The following is a 13,679-nucleotide window of genomic DNA, read 5'->3' on the forward strand; positions in this document are numbered from 1 at the left end:
AGACTGGGCCCACCAGTCAGTTTTTATTCTATCGGTCTGTCTGGCTGTCTGCTGAATGAGGTCGACATGAGCTTCGAAGTCACTACCTGGCCACGGGTGGTCTCGAACTCCTGACCTTTCCCCGCAGGCGTGCTGGGATTACAGACAGGCATACTCCAGCACCTTGCAGCTTTCCCTCGTCTTCTATCACATAAGGCTGGATGGGCTGGAGCCCACCCGCCAGGCACCCTCCCTCAAGCACCATCGAGACGAAGACGGAGGTCCGCCCCTGGCCCAGAGCGTCCTCCCCGCGGGAGGCCCGCGTGGTGACGTCATGTCCAGGCGCCGCTCCTATAAAGGTGCGGCAGCTTGCGCGCCGCCGAGCCTGAGTTGTTGGTCGCTGCCTGTCGGTGCTGGCCGATGCTCTCCGGCAGACGGGGACCGGGGCGGCAGGCCCAAGTGTCACCCGTCGGCTGGCTGCCTGCTTCTGAGCCGGGCCGAGGGCTGCTGTGAGTTGGTCTCCGTGCCTGGAGCTTGGAAAGGCCGAGGGCTGCAGGCTTCTCTGTGGTCCGAGGAGGGCAGGGCCGAGGGCGGCAGCTGCGGGGCGTAGCCAGGGAGCAAGACCTGCTGGAGTCGCGCCCTGAGGCCTACCCTGTGCGGGGCAGCCAGGCCTACCGCCTACCACCTTCCCGCCTCTTGCAGGGCAGCCAGGCCTACCACCTTCCTGCCTCTTGCAGGGCAGCGAGGCCTTCGCCCTGAGCGCTCCTCAGGGGCGCAGCAAGACTTACTTTGTGCACTTGGGTGGGATAGGCAAAGCCATCCACCCTCGCGGTCCTCAGCCGGAGCAACAACTGCTTTTGTGCTTTGTGCTTCTTGGCAGGGCAGTGAGGCCATCATCCTCTCAGTTTCTGCAGGACCGGTGTGCCCTGAGATGGCAGCCCCTACTGGGCCTCCCAGCCCTATGCAGTCTCTTCGGGAAGAAGCAGTGTGCGCCATCTGTCTGGATTACTTTCAGGACCCTGTGTCCATCGGCTGTGGGCACAACTTCTGCCGAGGATGTGTGACCCAGCTGTGGGGCAAGGAAGATGAACAGGACCGTGAACAGCCTGCTCCAGGGGACCAGATCGTTAGAGAGGTTATGTATCACAGGTACACAGAAGAGGAGGCGTTTCAGCGCCGAGCACCTGCTGGACCCTGGGTTGGTAATACCTATCGAAGGCATCACGGCAATGCAGACCCTGCGTGGGATGATGAGGAAGAAGGCTGGAACAACATACAAGGATTGGTACATGACCTGAGAATTAGGGTTTTTCCAGAAGAAGAAAGGGAGGAACACCACCACAACGGCCACCAGTACCATCACCATGGCCGCTACCGCCACCGTCGCATCTTCAGCCGCGGGCCCCCACATCCACCTGTGCGTCGGCAGCTCTATCTAGATGCCCGCTTACGTTCTCCACCTCGTCCTACACCGCAGATCTTCAGCTGCCCACAGTGCCGAAGGACTTTTCCAAGTCGCAATTTTCGCCCCAATTTGCAACTGGCCAACATGGTCCATATAATTCGCCAGATTTGCGGTACTCCATGAAATTAGCAAAATATGTGCTCCCAAGTATGAGGAAGCTCTGGTATTCTTCTGTGAGGTAGAAAAAAAGTAGACCGTGTGTCTAGATTCCAGGCACCACAAATTCACAATATAGTACCTACCATTGGATGAATTACTTCAGCAATACAAGGAGCAAAACAAAAACCCTCAGAAACCTGTAGTACTTTGTTCCAGTGCTGCCCCAGTTTTAGGGAGATATTAAGGATTTGCAAATGTCATCTTTGGTTCAGTCTTAAATCAGAATTAGAATTGGGTATGTATGTAATTCAAAAGCAGAATGCTTGTCTACCTACCATGCTGCACCCCTCCCCCAGTTTATTTTGAATTAATGACTATCAAACTTCAGTTTTAGAGAACAGTAGTTCCTTCTTTTTTTCTGTTAGCTGAGAATTTACCTATGGGAATGAGGAAAGCTGCTTTGCTTAGCTTCAGAATTAGGCTTTCAAAACAGTATGTTTTCATGAGCTTGGTATTTGACTCCTTAAAGTATTTTTGAACTTGTTGTTAATTGATTTGCATACATACTTTATAGAAGTCTCTGTCAGTAGTATTATAGTAATGCCATACTTTAGATTTTGGCAAAAGTTGAAATGTGGTCAAGAAATACTATGCCATATCAGTGTCTATGAATTGTCTGTTGGAAAGGCTTTCTGTCGTCATAAATTAAGAAAAACAGTATGCTTTATTCCAGTTTGCTTTGGAAGGTCTGAAGACCTCTCCTTGCTTTTGTAAGATCTAAAGTTTCTTGGTCCTTAAAGAGAACTGCATTCAGCATTTGGATTGCAATCCCAACATTAGAGTACCAGTGAAAAACTGAAACTGAAAATATGAAACTTTGAAAAATTAAAACTTTTAACAGAATTTTAACACTGGTGTTGACCCTGAAATGCACTGGCCCTGGACTGGCTATAGCATAATACTAACATTTTCATTGTGAAGTAGTTAAAACTTGCCAAGAACAGCATATGTAAGTATATGTGGGCAGATTCATATAAAAAGTGCCTAATTTTGTTGGCCCAGAACCAAAAGCATGAATATTATATCTTTAAATTTAAAAATTCAAATTAATATATAAAGTAATAGATTTCATTATGACCGTTTCATACTTGTGTATCATTGTGCTTTGCTCATATTTGCTCCTCTGTTAATTAAGCTGGTTCATCCTTTTCTCCAGCTAGTCTCTTAATCATATCACATGTCATATACGAAGAATTACTAAGCTTAAATTTTAGGTGAGAAAGTATATTTATTGTTCACTGTTACCCTTTCTTGCACCCCGTCCTCCTCACTTTTAGAGCCTCTCTTTCCTGTATAGCATCCCTCTATTAATGTTCTTGCAAGGAATTCAGAATACACTAAGTGGTATGTTAGACATGTTAAAATCTACATAGGGTAGCTTTGCTGGGGAGAAATGGGCTTCACCTTGGTTTCCAGTTTTTACTGAAGCGCTTCAAGAAGAGTTTGTGGAATTTAAATAAGTCTGATTGTTTTGTTGAGAAACCTGTGTGTAAACTGCACACGCAGATATGGCTTTTTTGCATTTATTTTTCAAATTTCTCCTTACATTTTTGTTTCTGTTCTTATTTTTTCCTGGCTGTGTCTAACTAGAAGGAAACTGTAAATGTCTTCTTAAAAGTGATTTATGTTTTATTTCATTTTATACAGTACTCAGTAAAGAATTTGTTTCACAGTGACATGCTTATATTTAAATAAAATTTTCATTTTGAAATTAAAGAGATTGAATGAAAATTTACTTTCAAAGAATAAATGTTGAAAGTAGACATAACAGTAAATATTGAAGACATGTTAAAAAATAGAACAGTAAATATTTTCTAACTTAGAATCAGAATCAGAGTGGCCTCTGTTCTTAAAAACTGCAGTTCTGAAACTTCTTTCCTTTTTTATTTATACTTAGTGTCTTTAAACCATGCATCTCTATCCCATTCATTTCCTGTCCCTTCGTTTCTGCCCTCTGTCCTTGCAACCTTCCCCCCAAAATAAGATGAAATTTAAGAGAAAATAGAAAAAGGAAAAATCTTGTCATGGAAGCACAGTGAGTCACGCAGTAAACCCTTTTATCCACATATCTCTCCTTGCTAGTGTTCATTGCAAAGAGTCACCTATCTGGTTCCAGGCTTCGGGTTTCTGCTACACTATTCAATGCTGGGCCTTCACTGGGACTTCTCCTGTTGTTGCCTTATGTTATGGAAATCCTGCAGCTTTGAGTCTACAGGACCAGTCCCTTCACGTGCTCCAGCAGATCATATAGATGGGGTGGATGTTGGGGTGGACCAACACATAACCCTGGTTCTGGGCCTGGGTAGTTGCAGGCTTGGTCAGCCTGCCAGCTTTCCCTTGTCCTCTACACCAGGGTGAGCTCTCCAGCATTATCTTGGCTAGTTCCCTGGGAGCAATAAGCCCTCAGGGTCAGCTTCCCACACCCACACCTTCAGGGCCAGTTCTACTGTGTTGCCCAGGCAGGTGCAGGGACCACTCCGGAGTGCTGCAGCTGGTGAGGAACAGGGATAGCTGTCCAACTCTTAGGACCCGAGGGCTGGCTTTCCCACCTGCCGTGGGTGGTAAGGGGTGTGCAGTGGGAGGGAGGGCCCATCTCTACCCCTCCCACACCACTGTGTGGCAAGAGAGGGCCAGGGGCCAGATGTCCCAGTTCACCAGCACCCAGTCGATAGTGTCAGTTCTGCTCTGCTGTCCAGGAGAGGTGCAGGGCCCACTTCCCCCCCGGGCTGCAGCTGGTAAGGATGAGGGGCAGCTGCCTGGCCCACCATGGGTGGCAGGGCCAAGCGGGGAGAGCATCTTTTCCTCACCTTCACCACCACGTGGTGGATGAGTGGGATGTGGCCGATCATCCCACTCTCACACCCTCAGGGCCAGCTCAGCTCACCCTTGCCTCCACTGACAAGGTCAGCTCTGCTGCACTGACCTGGAGGGGAACAGGGCCCACTCTCCCAAGTGCTGGGCTGGGAAGGGAGAGGGACGGCTCTCTGGTCTGTTGCAGGCGGTGAGGGTTGAAGGGTAAGGGTGGCATCACTCCACTCCCCAAATGACAGACAGTAGAGGGGACAGTTAGGCCACACAGCTTTGGGGCCGAGTCACCCACACCTCTCCCAGCAGGGCCTGCTCTTGGGAGTGCTGCAGCTGGGGAGGAGCAGGGGCAGCCCTCCTGCTCTTGTGACCTCAGGGCCAGTTCTTCCACCCGCCTCAGGTGTAGAGGGAGAAGGGAGGGCATCTCTATTTGTCCCCTGCCCATGACCCATGCCACTGTATGGCTGATAAGGGGCAGGGCCAGGTCTTCCGTGCTCACCTGTGCCCCCGACAACAGAGTCTGCTTTGCTCTACTGGCCAGACGAGATGCTTTCCTGAGCATTGAAGCTGGGAAAGGGGGGGGGGTCACCTTTCCCTCACCCCCACCACCATACCACAGACAAGGGGGACAAAGGTACTAGTTATTCCCCTTTTAGGTCCTCAGGGCTGGCTCACCTGTGTCCCTGTCTACAGGGACACCTCTACTACGCTGCCCCGGCGAGGTGCGGGGCCTGTGATCTAGAGTGCAGCTGGTGAGTGGTTGGGTCAGGTCCCCCACCTGTCTCAGGGGGCAAGTAGTGAGGGGAAGAGGGCATCTTTCTCTCACCCATGCAACCACATGACAGATGACACAGGTGCAACATGCTGTCCATTCCTCACCCTCAGGGCCAGCTCGCCAATGTCCTTGCAAACAGAGTGAGCTCTATTGTGCTGTCCAGGTGATGTGTGGACCCTCTCTCCTGAGTGCTTCAGCTGGTGAGGGGCAGGACCAGTTCTCCCTAGTGTTGCATCCAGTAGGTGGGGCGGGACCAACTCTGTGCAGCCCTATCCTCTCAGCCTTTGGTGGTATCGGGAGCCATCGACATCAACATACACCATGGCTGCATCAGGGCCATGAACCGAATGGGCCCTGACAGCAGCCCAGGCCTAGACATCACCATGGCTCTGGGTGGCAATCAAGCCATCCACTTCAGCCTGCTCCTCACCACTTTTCCTCTTCAGAGATGCCTCTGTCCACAGGAAATGAACCAGTCTCCTTCTCCCTGTGTGACTAATACCAATTCATCTTCGCACATCTTATACATCATCTGATCCCTGGAATGAGCATTATTAAAACTTCCTGTGTCTAGAATGGTGCCTTTGGCACACAGCTTTAAGAAGTGGATGGCCAGGGACGGGGAAGTTTTTGCAGATGGAAATTCTGCTTTCCTTATTTTTGTTGCGGTTACTATTTCCCCCCACTTTTGACCACAAACAGGAAAAATTTAATAAGGATGCTTTTAGATTTAAGCTTTGTTTATAATAGTTGGATTTATTGTTATCACAGGATGACCAGATGTGCCTAAAAACTACTCCATGTTTCCCAGCATAGATAATATTAGCTCCTACTTTTTTTCTTTTTGGATGAAGGATTAAACAAATGGTGACCAGACGATCTAGTCTAGAAAAGCATAATTGCCAAGTCTGACTTTAGTGGAGGTGGAGAAACTCCTTAGAGGCAAATGGGAATTTAGTTTCAAGATAGTACTTTCCATGTGCAAGTGGGTTTTGAATTCTCCAACAGAGAAAAATGAAGAGTAGAAAAAAACTGACAAAAAAAAAAAGATTTAGGACAAGTTTATTTTTAAGGAAACTATTTAAAAGAGTTACATGCAATAACTTACATAGTTTTGTATTACTAAAAATAATTAACTTTTTTTCAGACCTTAAAGTTTCCCATCAATACTTTAAAAGGAGTTAACTGAGCTGACAGATTTCATTACTCAAAGTAGTCTGTCTCATTTTTTATTTCACTTTGACATAAGACTTGGCACAAATCTATTATAAGCAGTGTTCATTTATTGCTGCACTTCTAAGTTATAAATCTGGTCTACATCTATGGAAAATGTAGTATAGTACTGAAGACATGTCCAGTTATCTGGGCAATTTGTTTTATGAGCTTATACCAAATTAAGTAGAAAGCATTGCCAGTATTTGTTCTTCCTCTGTGGGCTGCAAGTCAGAAAAAAACAAAAACAAACAAACAAAAAACAACAACAACCCTTTGTGAACAAGGGCATTCAGGGTTCTGGCTCTTAGTCTGTGTCCTGAACAGGTTCTGATTAAAACATGATCTGAAAGTCTGATTGATGGTGTCCATTTCCTTTTTTAATACAACAAATACGTTCAGAATGTCAACACCTATGAAAGGTAGAATCGTTGATGCTGGATTGCATTCCCCCCTTAGTATTTCTTAATATTGGAGGAAATGATTTGTCCAAGAGACAGACAAGGCTGGTTTTCTTAGGAAATAATTACTGAAATTTACAATGTTGCATTTAACATAGTTTTAGACTTTTAGAATGATATAACTAAATTAGATACACTATGTTAAGGTGAATTGTAAACAGTTGGTTGCTGGTAATGAATGTAATGAGAGAGAAAGCTTTATTATGATGGGGGTAAGAGTGGGACATGCTATTCTTTCCTCCTTTAGTTCTCTGTTTGGGGAAGGGAGATTGCTTCTAGAGATGGAAGAGGGGAAGAGGGAGGGAGAGGGGGAGACAGATTGAGAGATTCCTAAGGAAACTGTTATGGGTTGATTGTGGATGGCTGGATTTTTTTTTCCCTTTGGGATTGGGGATGGATTGTTCTTTTTCCTTAAAAATATTACAGTAAATTTTGTTTTAGTGTTGTACAAATATTTCCTTTTTTTTATATTGTACTTAGATTTTTGAGACAGGGCCTCATGTAAGCCAAGCTGGACTCACACTGGTTATATAGCTGAGGATGATCTTGAACTCCATGTTCTCCTATCTCTACCTCATAAGTGGTGGAATTAAAAGCACACCACCACATCTGGCCTAAATTATACATATTAAAGTTGACTCTGAAATATTTGATCAGCTCTTCTCTCAGGCAAAGCATTTTGGATGCTAGAGTTTATACCATTTATACCGTTTGTGTTGTTCTATTTTCTTGGTGATATTGAGTCATTACTCTATTTCAAATTTTTTTTGGTTTATTTTTGAGATTATGCAATTATATAATTTCTCCACTCCTTTTCCTCAAAACTCCTTTATACTCCCTTCTTGTTCTTTAAATTCATGGCCTCTTTTTCATCAATTGTTGTTATATGCATATTTAGGAATACATATGCATATGTATTCATAAATATTACCTGGTCAGTCTGTGTAATATTACTTGTATATATGTTTTCAGAGCTGACCATTTGGTATTAGATAACCAATTAGTGTTCTCTTCTCTGGGGAAGACTTCTCCCGCTCTCCTTATTTACCTCTGGTTCTTTGTGTAGATTTGAGGCCTCATCATCTTCCCTGTCTGTTTTAGAATATATGTTGGTGCTCTTGATCAGCTGATGCTTTGACAGTTATGTTGGTGAGACTTTATAGGTGTAGCTTCTGATGTTACTAAGAGACATAGTCTCACAGTAAACTCCCCAATTCTCTGGCTCCTTTTCTGTCCCCCTTTCCACAATGTTCCCTGAGCCTTAGATGCAGGAGTTGTTTTGTGTATGTGTCCACTGGGACTGGGCTCTACAGGTCTGCATTTTGATTGATTGTGGGTTTCTGTAATGATTTCCATCTATTGCAAAAGTGAGTTTAATTGATTAGAGGTGAGGACTAACCTTATTTGTAGGTATAAGGAAAAAATACTTAAAGAGTGTAGTTAGAGATTATGCCAGTTTATAAAGTGGTTGTAGATTTCTCTTTCAAGACCCATGACTATAGGCAGAGTTTTCCTGTCCCTTCTGCCTGCTCCCAAATAACCAGCAGCTGCTTCCAAAATAATTGACTCAGAGACTTAATATAAATTATAAATGCTTGGCCAATAGCCCAGGCTTGTTACTAGCTAACTCTTATACTTTAAATTAACCCATATTTCTTATCTTATGCTTTACCATGTGGCTCATGGCTGGTTACCTCATTTTCTACACATCCTGCTTCTTTGGCAGCTGACTGGCGGGCATATCTTTGACTCTGCCTTTCTTTATCCCATCATTCTCAGTTTGGCTTTCCTGCCTAAGTTTATCCTGTTCATCTATTGGACAGTCAGCTTGTTTATTAAATCAATCATAGTGACATATATTCACACAGTGTACAGAATTATTTCATAGCACATGACTTTACTAGTCCTGGGTAGTTTGCTAGGTTTCCAGTACCAGGCATGATTTCCTTTGGTTAAATTGGTCTTAAGTCCAGTTAGAGCTTTAGGACTGTTGATTGCTTTCTTTCTTTGGTAGCTTTTCCCTTTGCCTCTATTTCATTGATTTCTACTCTTGTTTTTATTATTTCTTGCTGTCAAATGGGTTTGGATTTGGTTCTTATTTTTCCAAATTTTGAGGTGCATCATTAAGTTATTTGTGCTCTTTCTGATTTTTTTTTTAAATGTAGGCACTTAGAGCTAAAAGTTTCCCTTGTAATACTGCTTTCAATGTGCCCTAGATGTTTTGTTGTGTTTTCATTTTCATTTAGTTCCAGGATTTTTTTTTAATTCATGCTTTGATTTCTTTCACCCATTCATCATTCAGTTATGAGTTGTCTAATCTCCATGAGCTTGTATATTTACTAGAGATGTTTGCTGTCAATTTTAAGTTTCATTGCATTGTGGTAGGATAGGGTCTGAGGAATTATTTCAGTCTCTTTGAATTTGTAGAGATTTGTTTTGCATTCCAGGATGTGGTCTGTTTTAGAGAAGCTTTCTTGTGCTGCTGAGTAGAATGTGTATTCTTTTCTGTTTGAGTGAAATGTTCTGTAGATATTTATTATGTCTATTTGATATATGATGTCAATTAATTCTGATGTTTCTCTGTTTATTTTTTGTCCAGATAACCTGCCTATTGGAGAAAGTAGGGTATTGAAATCACCCAGTATTAAGGGATTGATGTTAATCTGTGTCTTTAATTCCAGCAGTAGATTTTATTTTTTTATGAAATTGGGTGCCCCAGAACTTGATGCATATATGTTTAACATAGTAATGTCTTGGTTTACTGTCCCTTGATTAGGATGAAATATCCCTCTTTATTTTTTTTATTTAGTTTTAGTTTGAAGTTGGTTGGATACTAGGATGGAGGCTTCTGCTTGCTTTCTGGTCCCATTTGATTGGAGTCTTTTTTTTTTTAACCTTTTACTATTAATTTTATTTCCAAAATACGATCAGTAAAGAGAAAAATAAATGGATGAGAAAGGGTAGGAGAGTATCATGGAAATAAGCAGAGGATAAAGGGATTAGGGAATTAATTATAGGACTATGGTAATAGATGGGTTTATCTGTTGAAGTTTACCTTGATCTGAAGATGCAGTGCATAGTACATTTGCCATCCAGGCCTTGGTTTCTTCTCTTCACTAGGTTTTTTTTTTTTTTCCCTAAACTTTTTTGATTTTTTTTTGTGGATTTCACAGCATGCATTCAGATCCCAATTATCTCTCCATCCCCCCATCACATCTGCCCTCTGCCCTTGCATCCTCCCCCCACAAAACAACCCCAAATTTAAGAGAAAAACCAAAAACCAAACAAAAACCTAAAACAAACAAACCAAACAAGGGTGGGGGAGAAGAAGAAGAGTCGTGTGGAAGCTGTAGTGTTGCCCACTGGGACACAGTTTACCCTCTAGTCCATTCACCTTTACTTGTAAGTGTTCATTGCCAGGAGTCATTGGTCTGTAGAGGCTTCTGCTACACAACAGATAACTGTATTGGGTTCTCCCCGGGGCTCTTCTTGGACATCCTGTTGTCCTGTGTCATGGAGATCCTGCTGTTTTGGATCTGTAGGTTCCTCCTCTTCACAAGCTCCAACAGTTCATAGGTGAGGTGGATGTTGGGGTGGGCCATCTCTTAGACGCCGGTCCTGAGCCTGGGTGGTAGCTGGGTTGCTCAGCCTGCCATCTTTCCTTCATTGCTCATCCCTCCAACACTGCCCAGGCTAGCTCACACCCAAAGCGGTCTGCAGCAAGGGGCAGGGCCAGTTCTCCACTCTCAGGTGTTCAGATCTGGCCCACTCACATTCACACCACTCTGTTTGGCCCAGGCCAGGTGCAGGGAGGGCCCTCTCTCCTGATGCTGTAGGGGGAATACAAGGGACTTCGTGGGGTCAGCTCTCCTGTTCTCACACCCTCCGGGCTGGCTCACCTGAGCTCCTTCCTGACAACAGGGTCAGCTCTAGTGTGCTTCCCAGACAGGGTGCTGAGCCTGCTCTCCTGTCTGCAGCCAGTTAAGGGTCAGGGCTAGCGTTTCCACCCTAGTGACCTGCAGGAGGGGCGGAGGTGGGGGGGGGCAGCTCTCTCTCCTGCTGTAGGTGGTAATGGGTGGGGAGGGGGAGGGCATTTTTCTCCAATCCATGCTACCACATGGCCAACGGGGGTGGAGGGATGGAGGGTTGGAGGGGGTTGAGGGTGTCAGCTTTAGTGTACTGCCCAGTTAGGGTGCACGCCAGTGGTGAGGGGTGGGGCCATCTCTATGGAGTGCAGGGAGGGGGCATCTCTCCTGTGAGGGCTAGAGCTAGCTCTCCTGCTGCAGTATCTAGTGAGGGGTAGGACCAGCTATCTCAGGGCCAGTGAAGGGTGGGGCTGGCTGAGCACAGCGTGGTGTCAATGTCCCACCTGTGCTAACGTGGGTCACAGACAGCATCATGGACCAAGACATGGCCCTCGGCAGCAGCTTGGATCCAGATGTCACCATGGCCCCACTGACAGCACAGACCACTCAAATCAGTATGGCCCCTCTGGCAGCATGGCCTCGGGCACCTTGGGTCTTAGGTGGGTGATCAGCCCCTGGGCAGAGCCTTCAGTGGTAAGAGAAGCCATGGATATCACCCCATACCCCAGCTGCTGCAGGGCCACAGACCCAGACATGGCCCTAAGCAGCACCTCCCACCCCACTGGCCCCAGGTGGCAGCACCAGTGACTGGAGTACTTTTACTTTTGTCCATTCTTTTACTCTAAGGGCAGTTTCCATCTTGAAAGGTAAGATGCTCTGGATACCGGAGACAGTTGTTTAGCTCGAACTGTTTGGGGGGCCCCCTCGGCAGGGGGATTGGGATCTGTTGCTGGTACATGGGCAGGCTTTTTGGAACCCAGTGCCTAGGGTGTGACACCCTGCGCATCCTTGGTGCAGGGAGGAGGGGCTTGGACCTGCCTCAGCTGAGTGTGCCAGGCTCTACTGACTCCCCATGGGAGACCTTGACTTGGGGGAGGTGGGAATGGGGGGTGGTTGGGGGGGAAGGCTGGAGGGCAGGAAGAGGGAGGAGAAGGGGATCTGTGGTTGGTATGTAAAATGAATAGAAAATTTCTTAATAATAAAAAAAGAAAAAAAGATGTATTTCTTAGAACAGATGCATTTTGTTTCTTGATCTATTCAGTTGGACTGTGTCTTTTGATTGAAAAATTGATATTTAAAGTTATTATCGAAATGTGTATTGTATGTTAATTGCTGTTAGAATGTTATTGAGTTTTGTGCTGTTTTTGCTCTTAGTGGTACTTTGTGTTTTAATAACTATGGCTTCATATTTCTATCTGTAGTCTTCCTGCTCTGCTCATTCCTCTCTTCAGCCTGAAGTATTGTTTCCTGTATTTTCTTTAGGTTTAGTTTGTTGGACATGAAGGTTTAAGGCTTTTTATATTGTGCAATGTTTGTCTTTCTCCAATTATGACAGAGAGTTTTTTCTGGGTATGTTAGTCTAGGCTGGCTGTCATAGTATTTTAGGATTTGGAATGCATTGCTCCAGGCTTATATGGATTTCAAAGTTCCCATTGAGAAACCAGCTGTTATTCTGATGGCTCTTCCTTTATATGTGACTTGCATTTTTTCTCTTGTAGCTCTCACTATACTTTCTTTGTTATGTATGCTTAGAGTTTTAACTATGATACGCTGTGGGGATTTTCTTTTCTGGTCCTACCTAGTTGGTGTTCTGTATGCTTCTTGTGTCTGTATGAGTGTGTGTTTTCTTCATTTGGGGATGTTTCCTTCTATGGTCTCTTTGAAGATGAGGTCTACAACATTGACTTCATAGTCTCCTCCCTCATCTATGCCTAGAATTTGGAGGTTATGTTTTTCATTGTGTCCAACATTTCTTCGGCATTTCTTTCCTATGTTGTTAAATTTTTTTTTCATAGTCCTTTCTTGTTTGGTCTAGATCTTGATTCCTGATGTTTTATCTTCCACTTGACTTTTTCTTCTTGTAAGGCATCCCTTTGAGTTTTCTAGTTGAGTTACTAGTATTTTTTAGTTGCATCTTTGTTTCAGCTTGAGTCATCTTCAATGTTTCTATCTCCTTGTTGAATTCCATTATCTAGTCCTGGGTTGTCTTAGTCTTCTAATCAGCCTTAAGGTTTTTTTTTTTTTTTTCTTGGACATCACTTGGGAGTTTATTCTTAAGCTCTTTCTCTTTAATTTCATGGAGCTTTTTCTTTATGACTTCTTTAAATTTCTTAAATTCTTTGATGAAATGTATGATTGTTCCTTTAAAATAATCTGTTCTGGGGTTCTTGTAGGTAATTCTCATTGGGAAACATATCTATAGGACTGGTAGGTTTTAGGGAATAGATTCTGGCTCCATCTTTAATTGTTGGTACTTTTGCAGTGAGATCTGGGCCTGTGGACTTTTTTTACTTATAAATTTGATGTGCACAGAGTAGGTTGGAGCAGAAGACAGGATATATCGGTGGATTTTAGGTGGAATGAAGTCAAGTGAATAGATGAGGCTGGGGTTAGTATATAATATATTCCTCTTGGTCTAAGCCTATACCCTTTTGGGTTAGATCTGGCTGTGTGTAAAGGTAATATGTGGTGTAGGAGGAACCTGTTGGTTGAGGGATAGGTAGGTAGGGGCCTGTCAGAAGCCTAGAGGTTGTCTGTTGCTGTGGAATAATCTTTGTACACTGTAAATATGTATTCCTCTCATTGTTAATAAAAAGCTGGTTCGCTGATGGCTAGGCATGATTTTCGGGGTAGAGAGAATGCTGGAAAGAAGGAGGGCTTAGTGAGAGGAGTCACCAGCCAGACAGAGAGTAAGCAAGACCTACTGGAGAGATAAATACCATGAGTCTTGGGGCAGC

The 13,679-nt window shown here is 44.4% G+C and overlaps 1 pseudogene across 1 annotated transcript; it reads left to right on the top strand.

Moving 5' to 3' along the window:
* The first annotated feature begins 286 nt into the window (after positions 1 to 286).
* On the top strand, positions 287 to 3,319 carry LOC102920247 (E3 ubiquitin-protein ligase TRIM52 pseudogene; annotated as a pseudogene). The gene has a single exon (XR_013042602.1). The product of XR_013042602.1 is annotated as an E3 ubiquitin-protein ligase TRIM52 pseudogene (transcript).
* Positions 3,320 to 13,679: the final 10,360 nt, after the last annotated feature.

This window comes from Peromyscus maniculatus, chromosome 9 (assembly GCF_049852395.1).
Source record: "Peromyscus maniculatus bairdii isolate BWxNUB_F1_BW_parent chromosome 9, HU_Pman_BW_mat_3.1, whole genome shotgun sequence".
Classification (NCBI taxonomy): domain Eukaryota; kingdom Metazoa; phylum Chordata; class Mammalia; order Rodentia; family Cricetidae; genus Peromyscus; species Peromyscus maniculatus.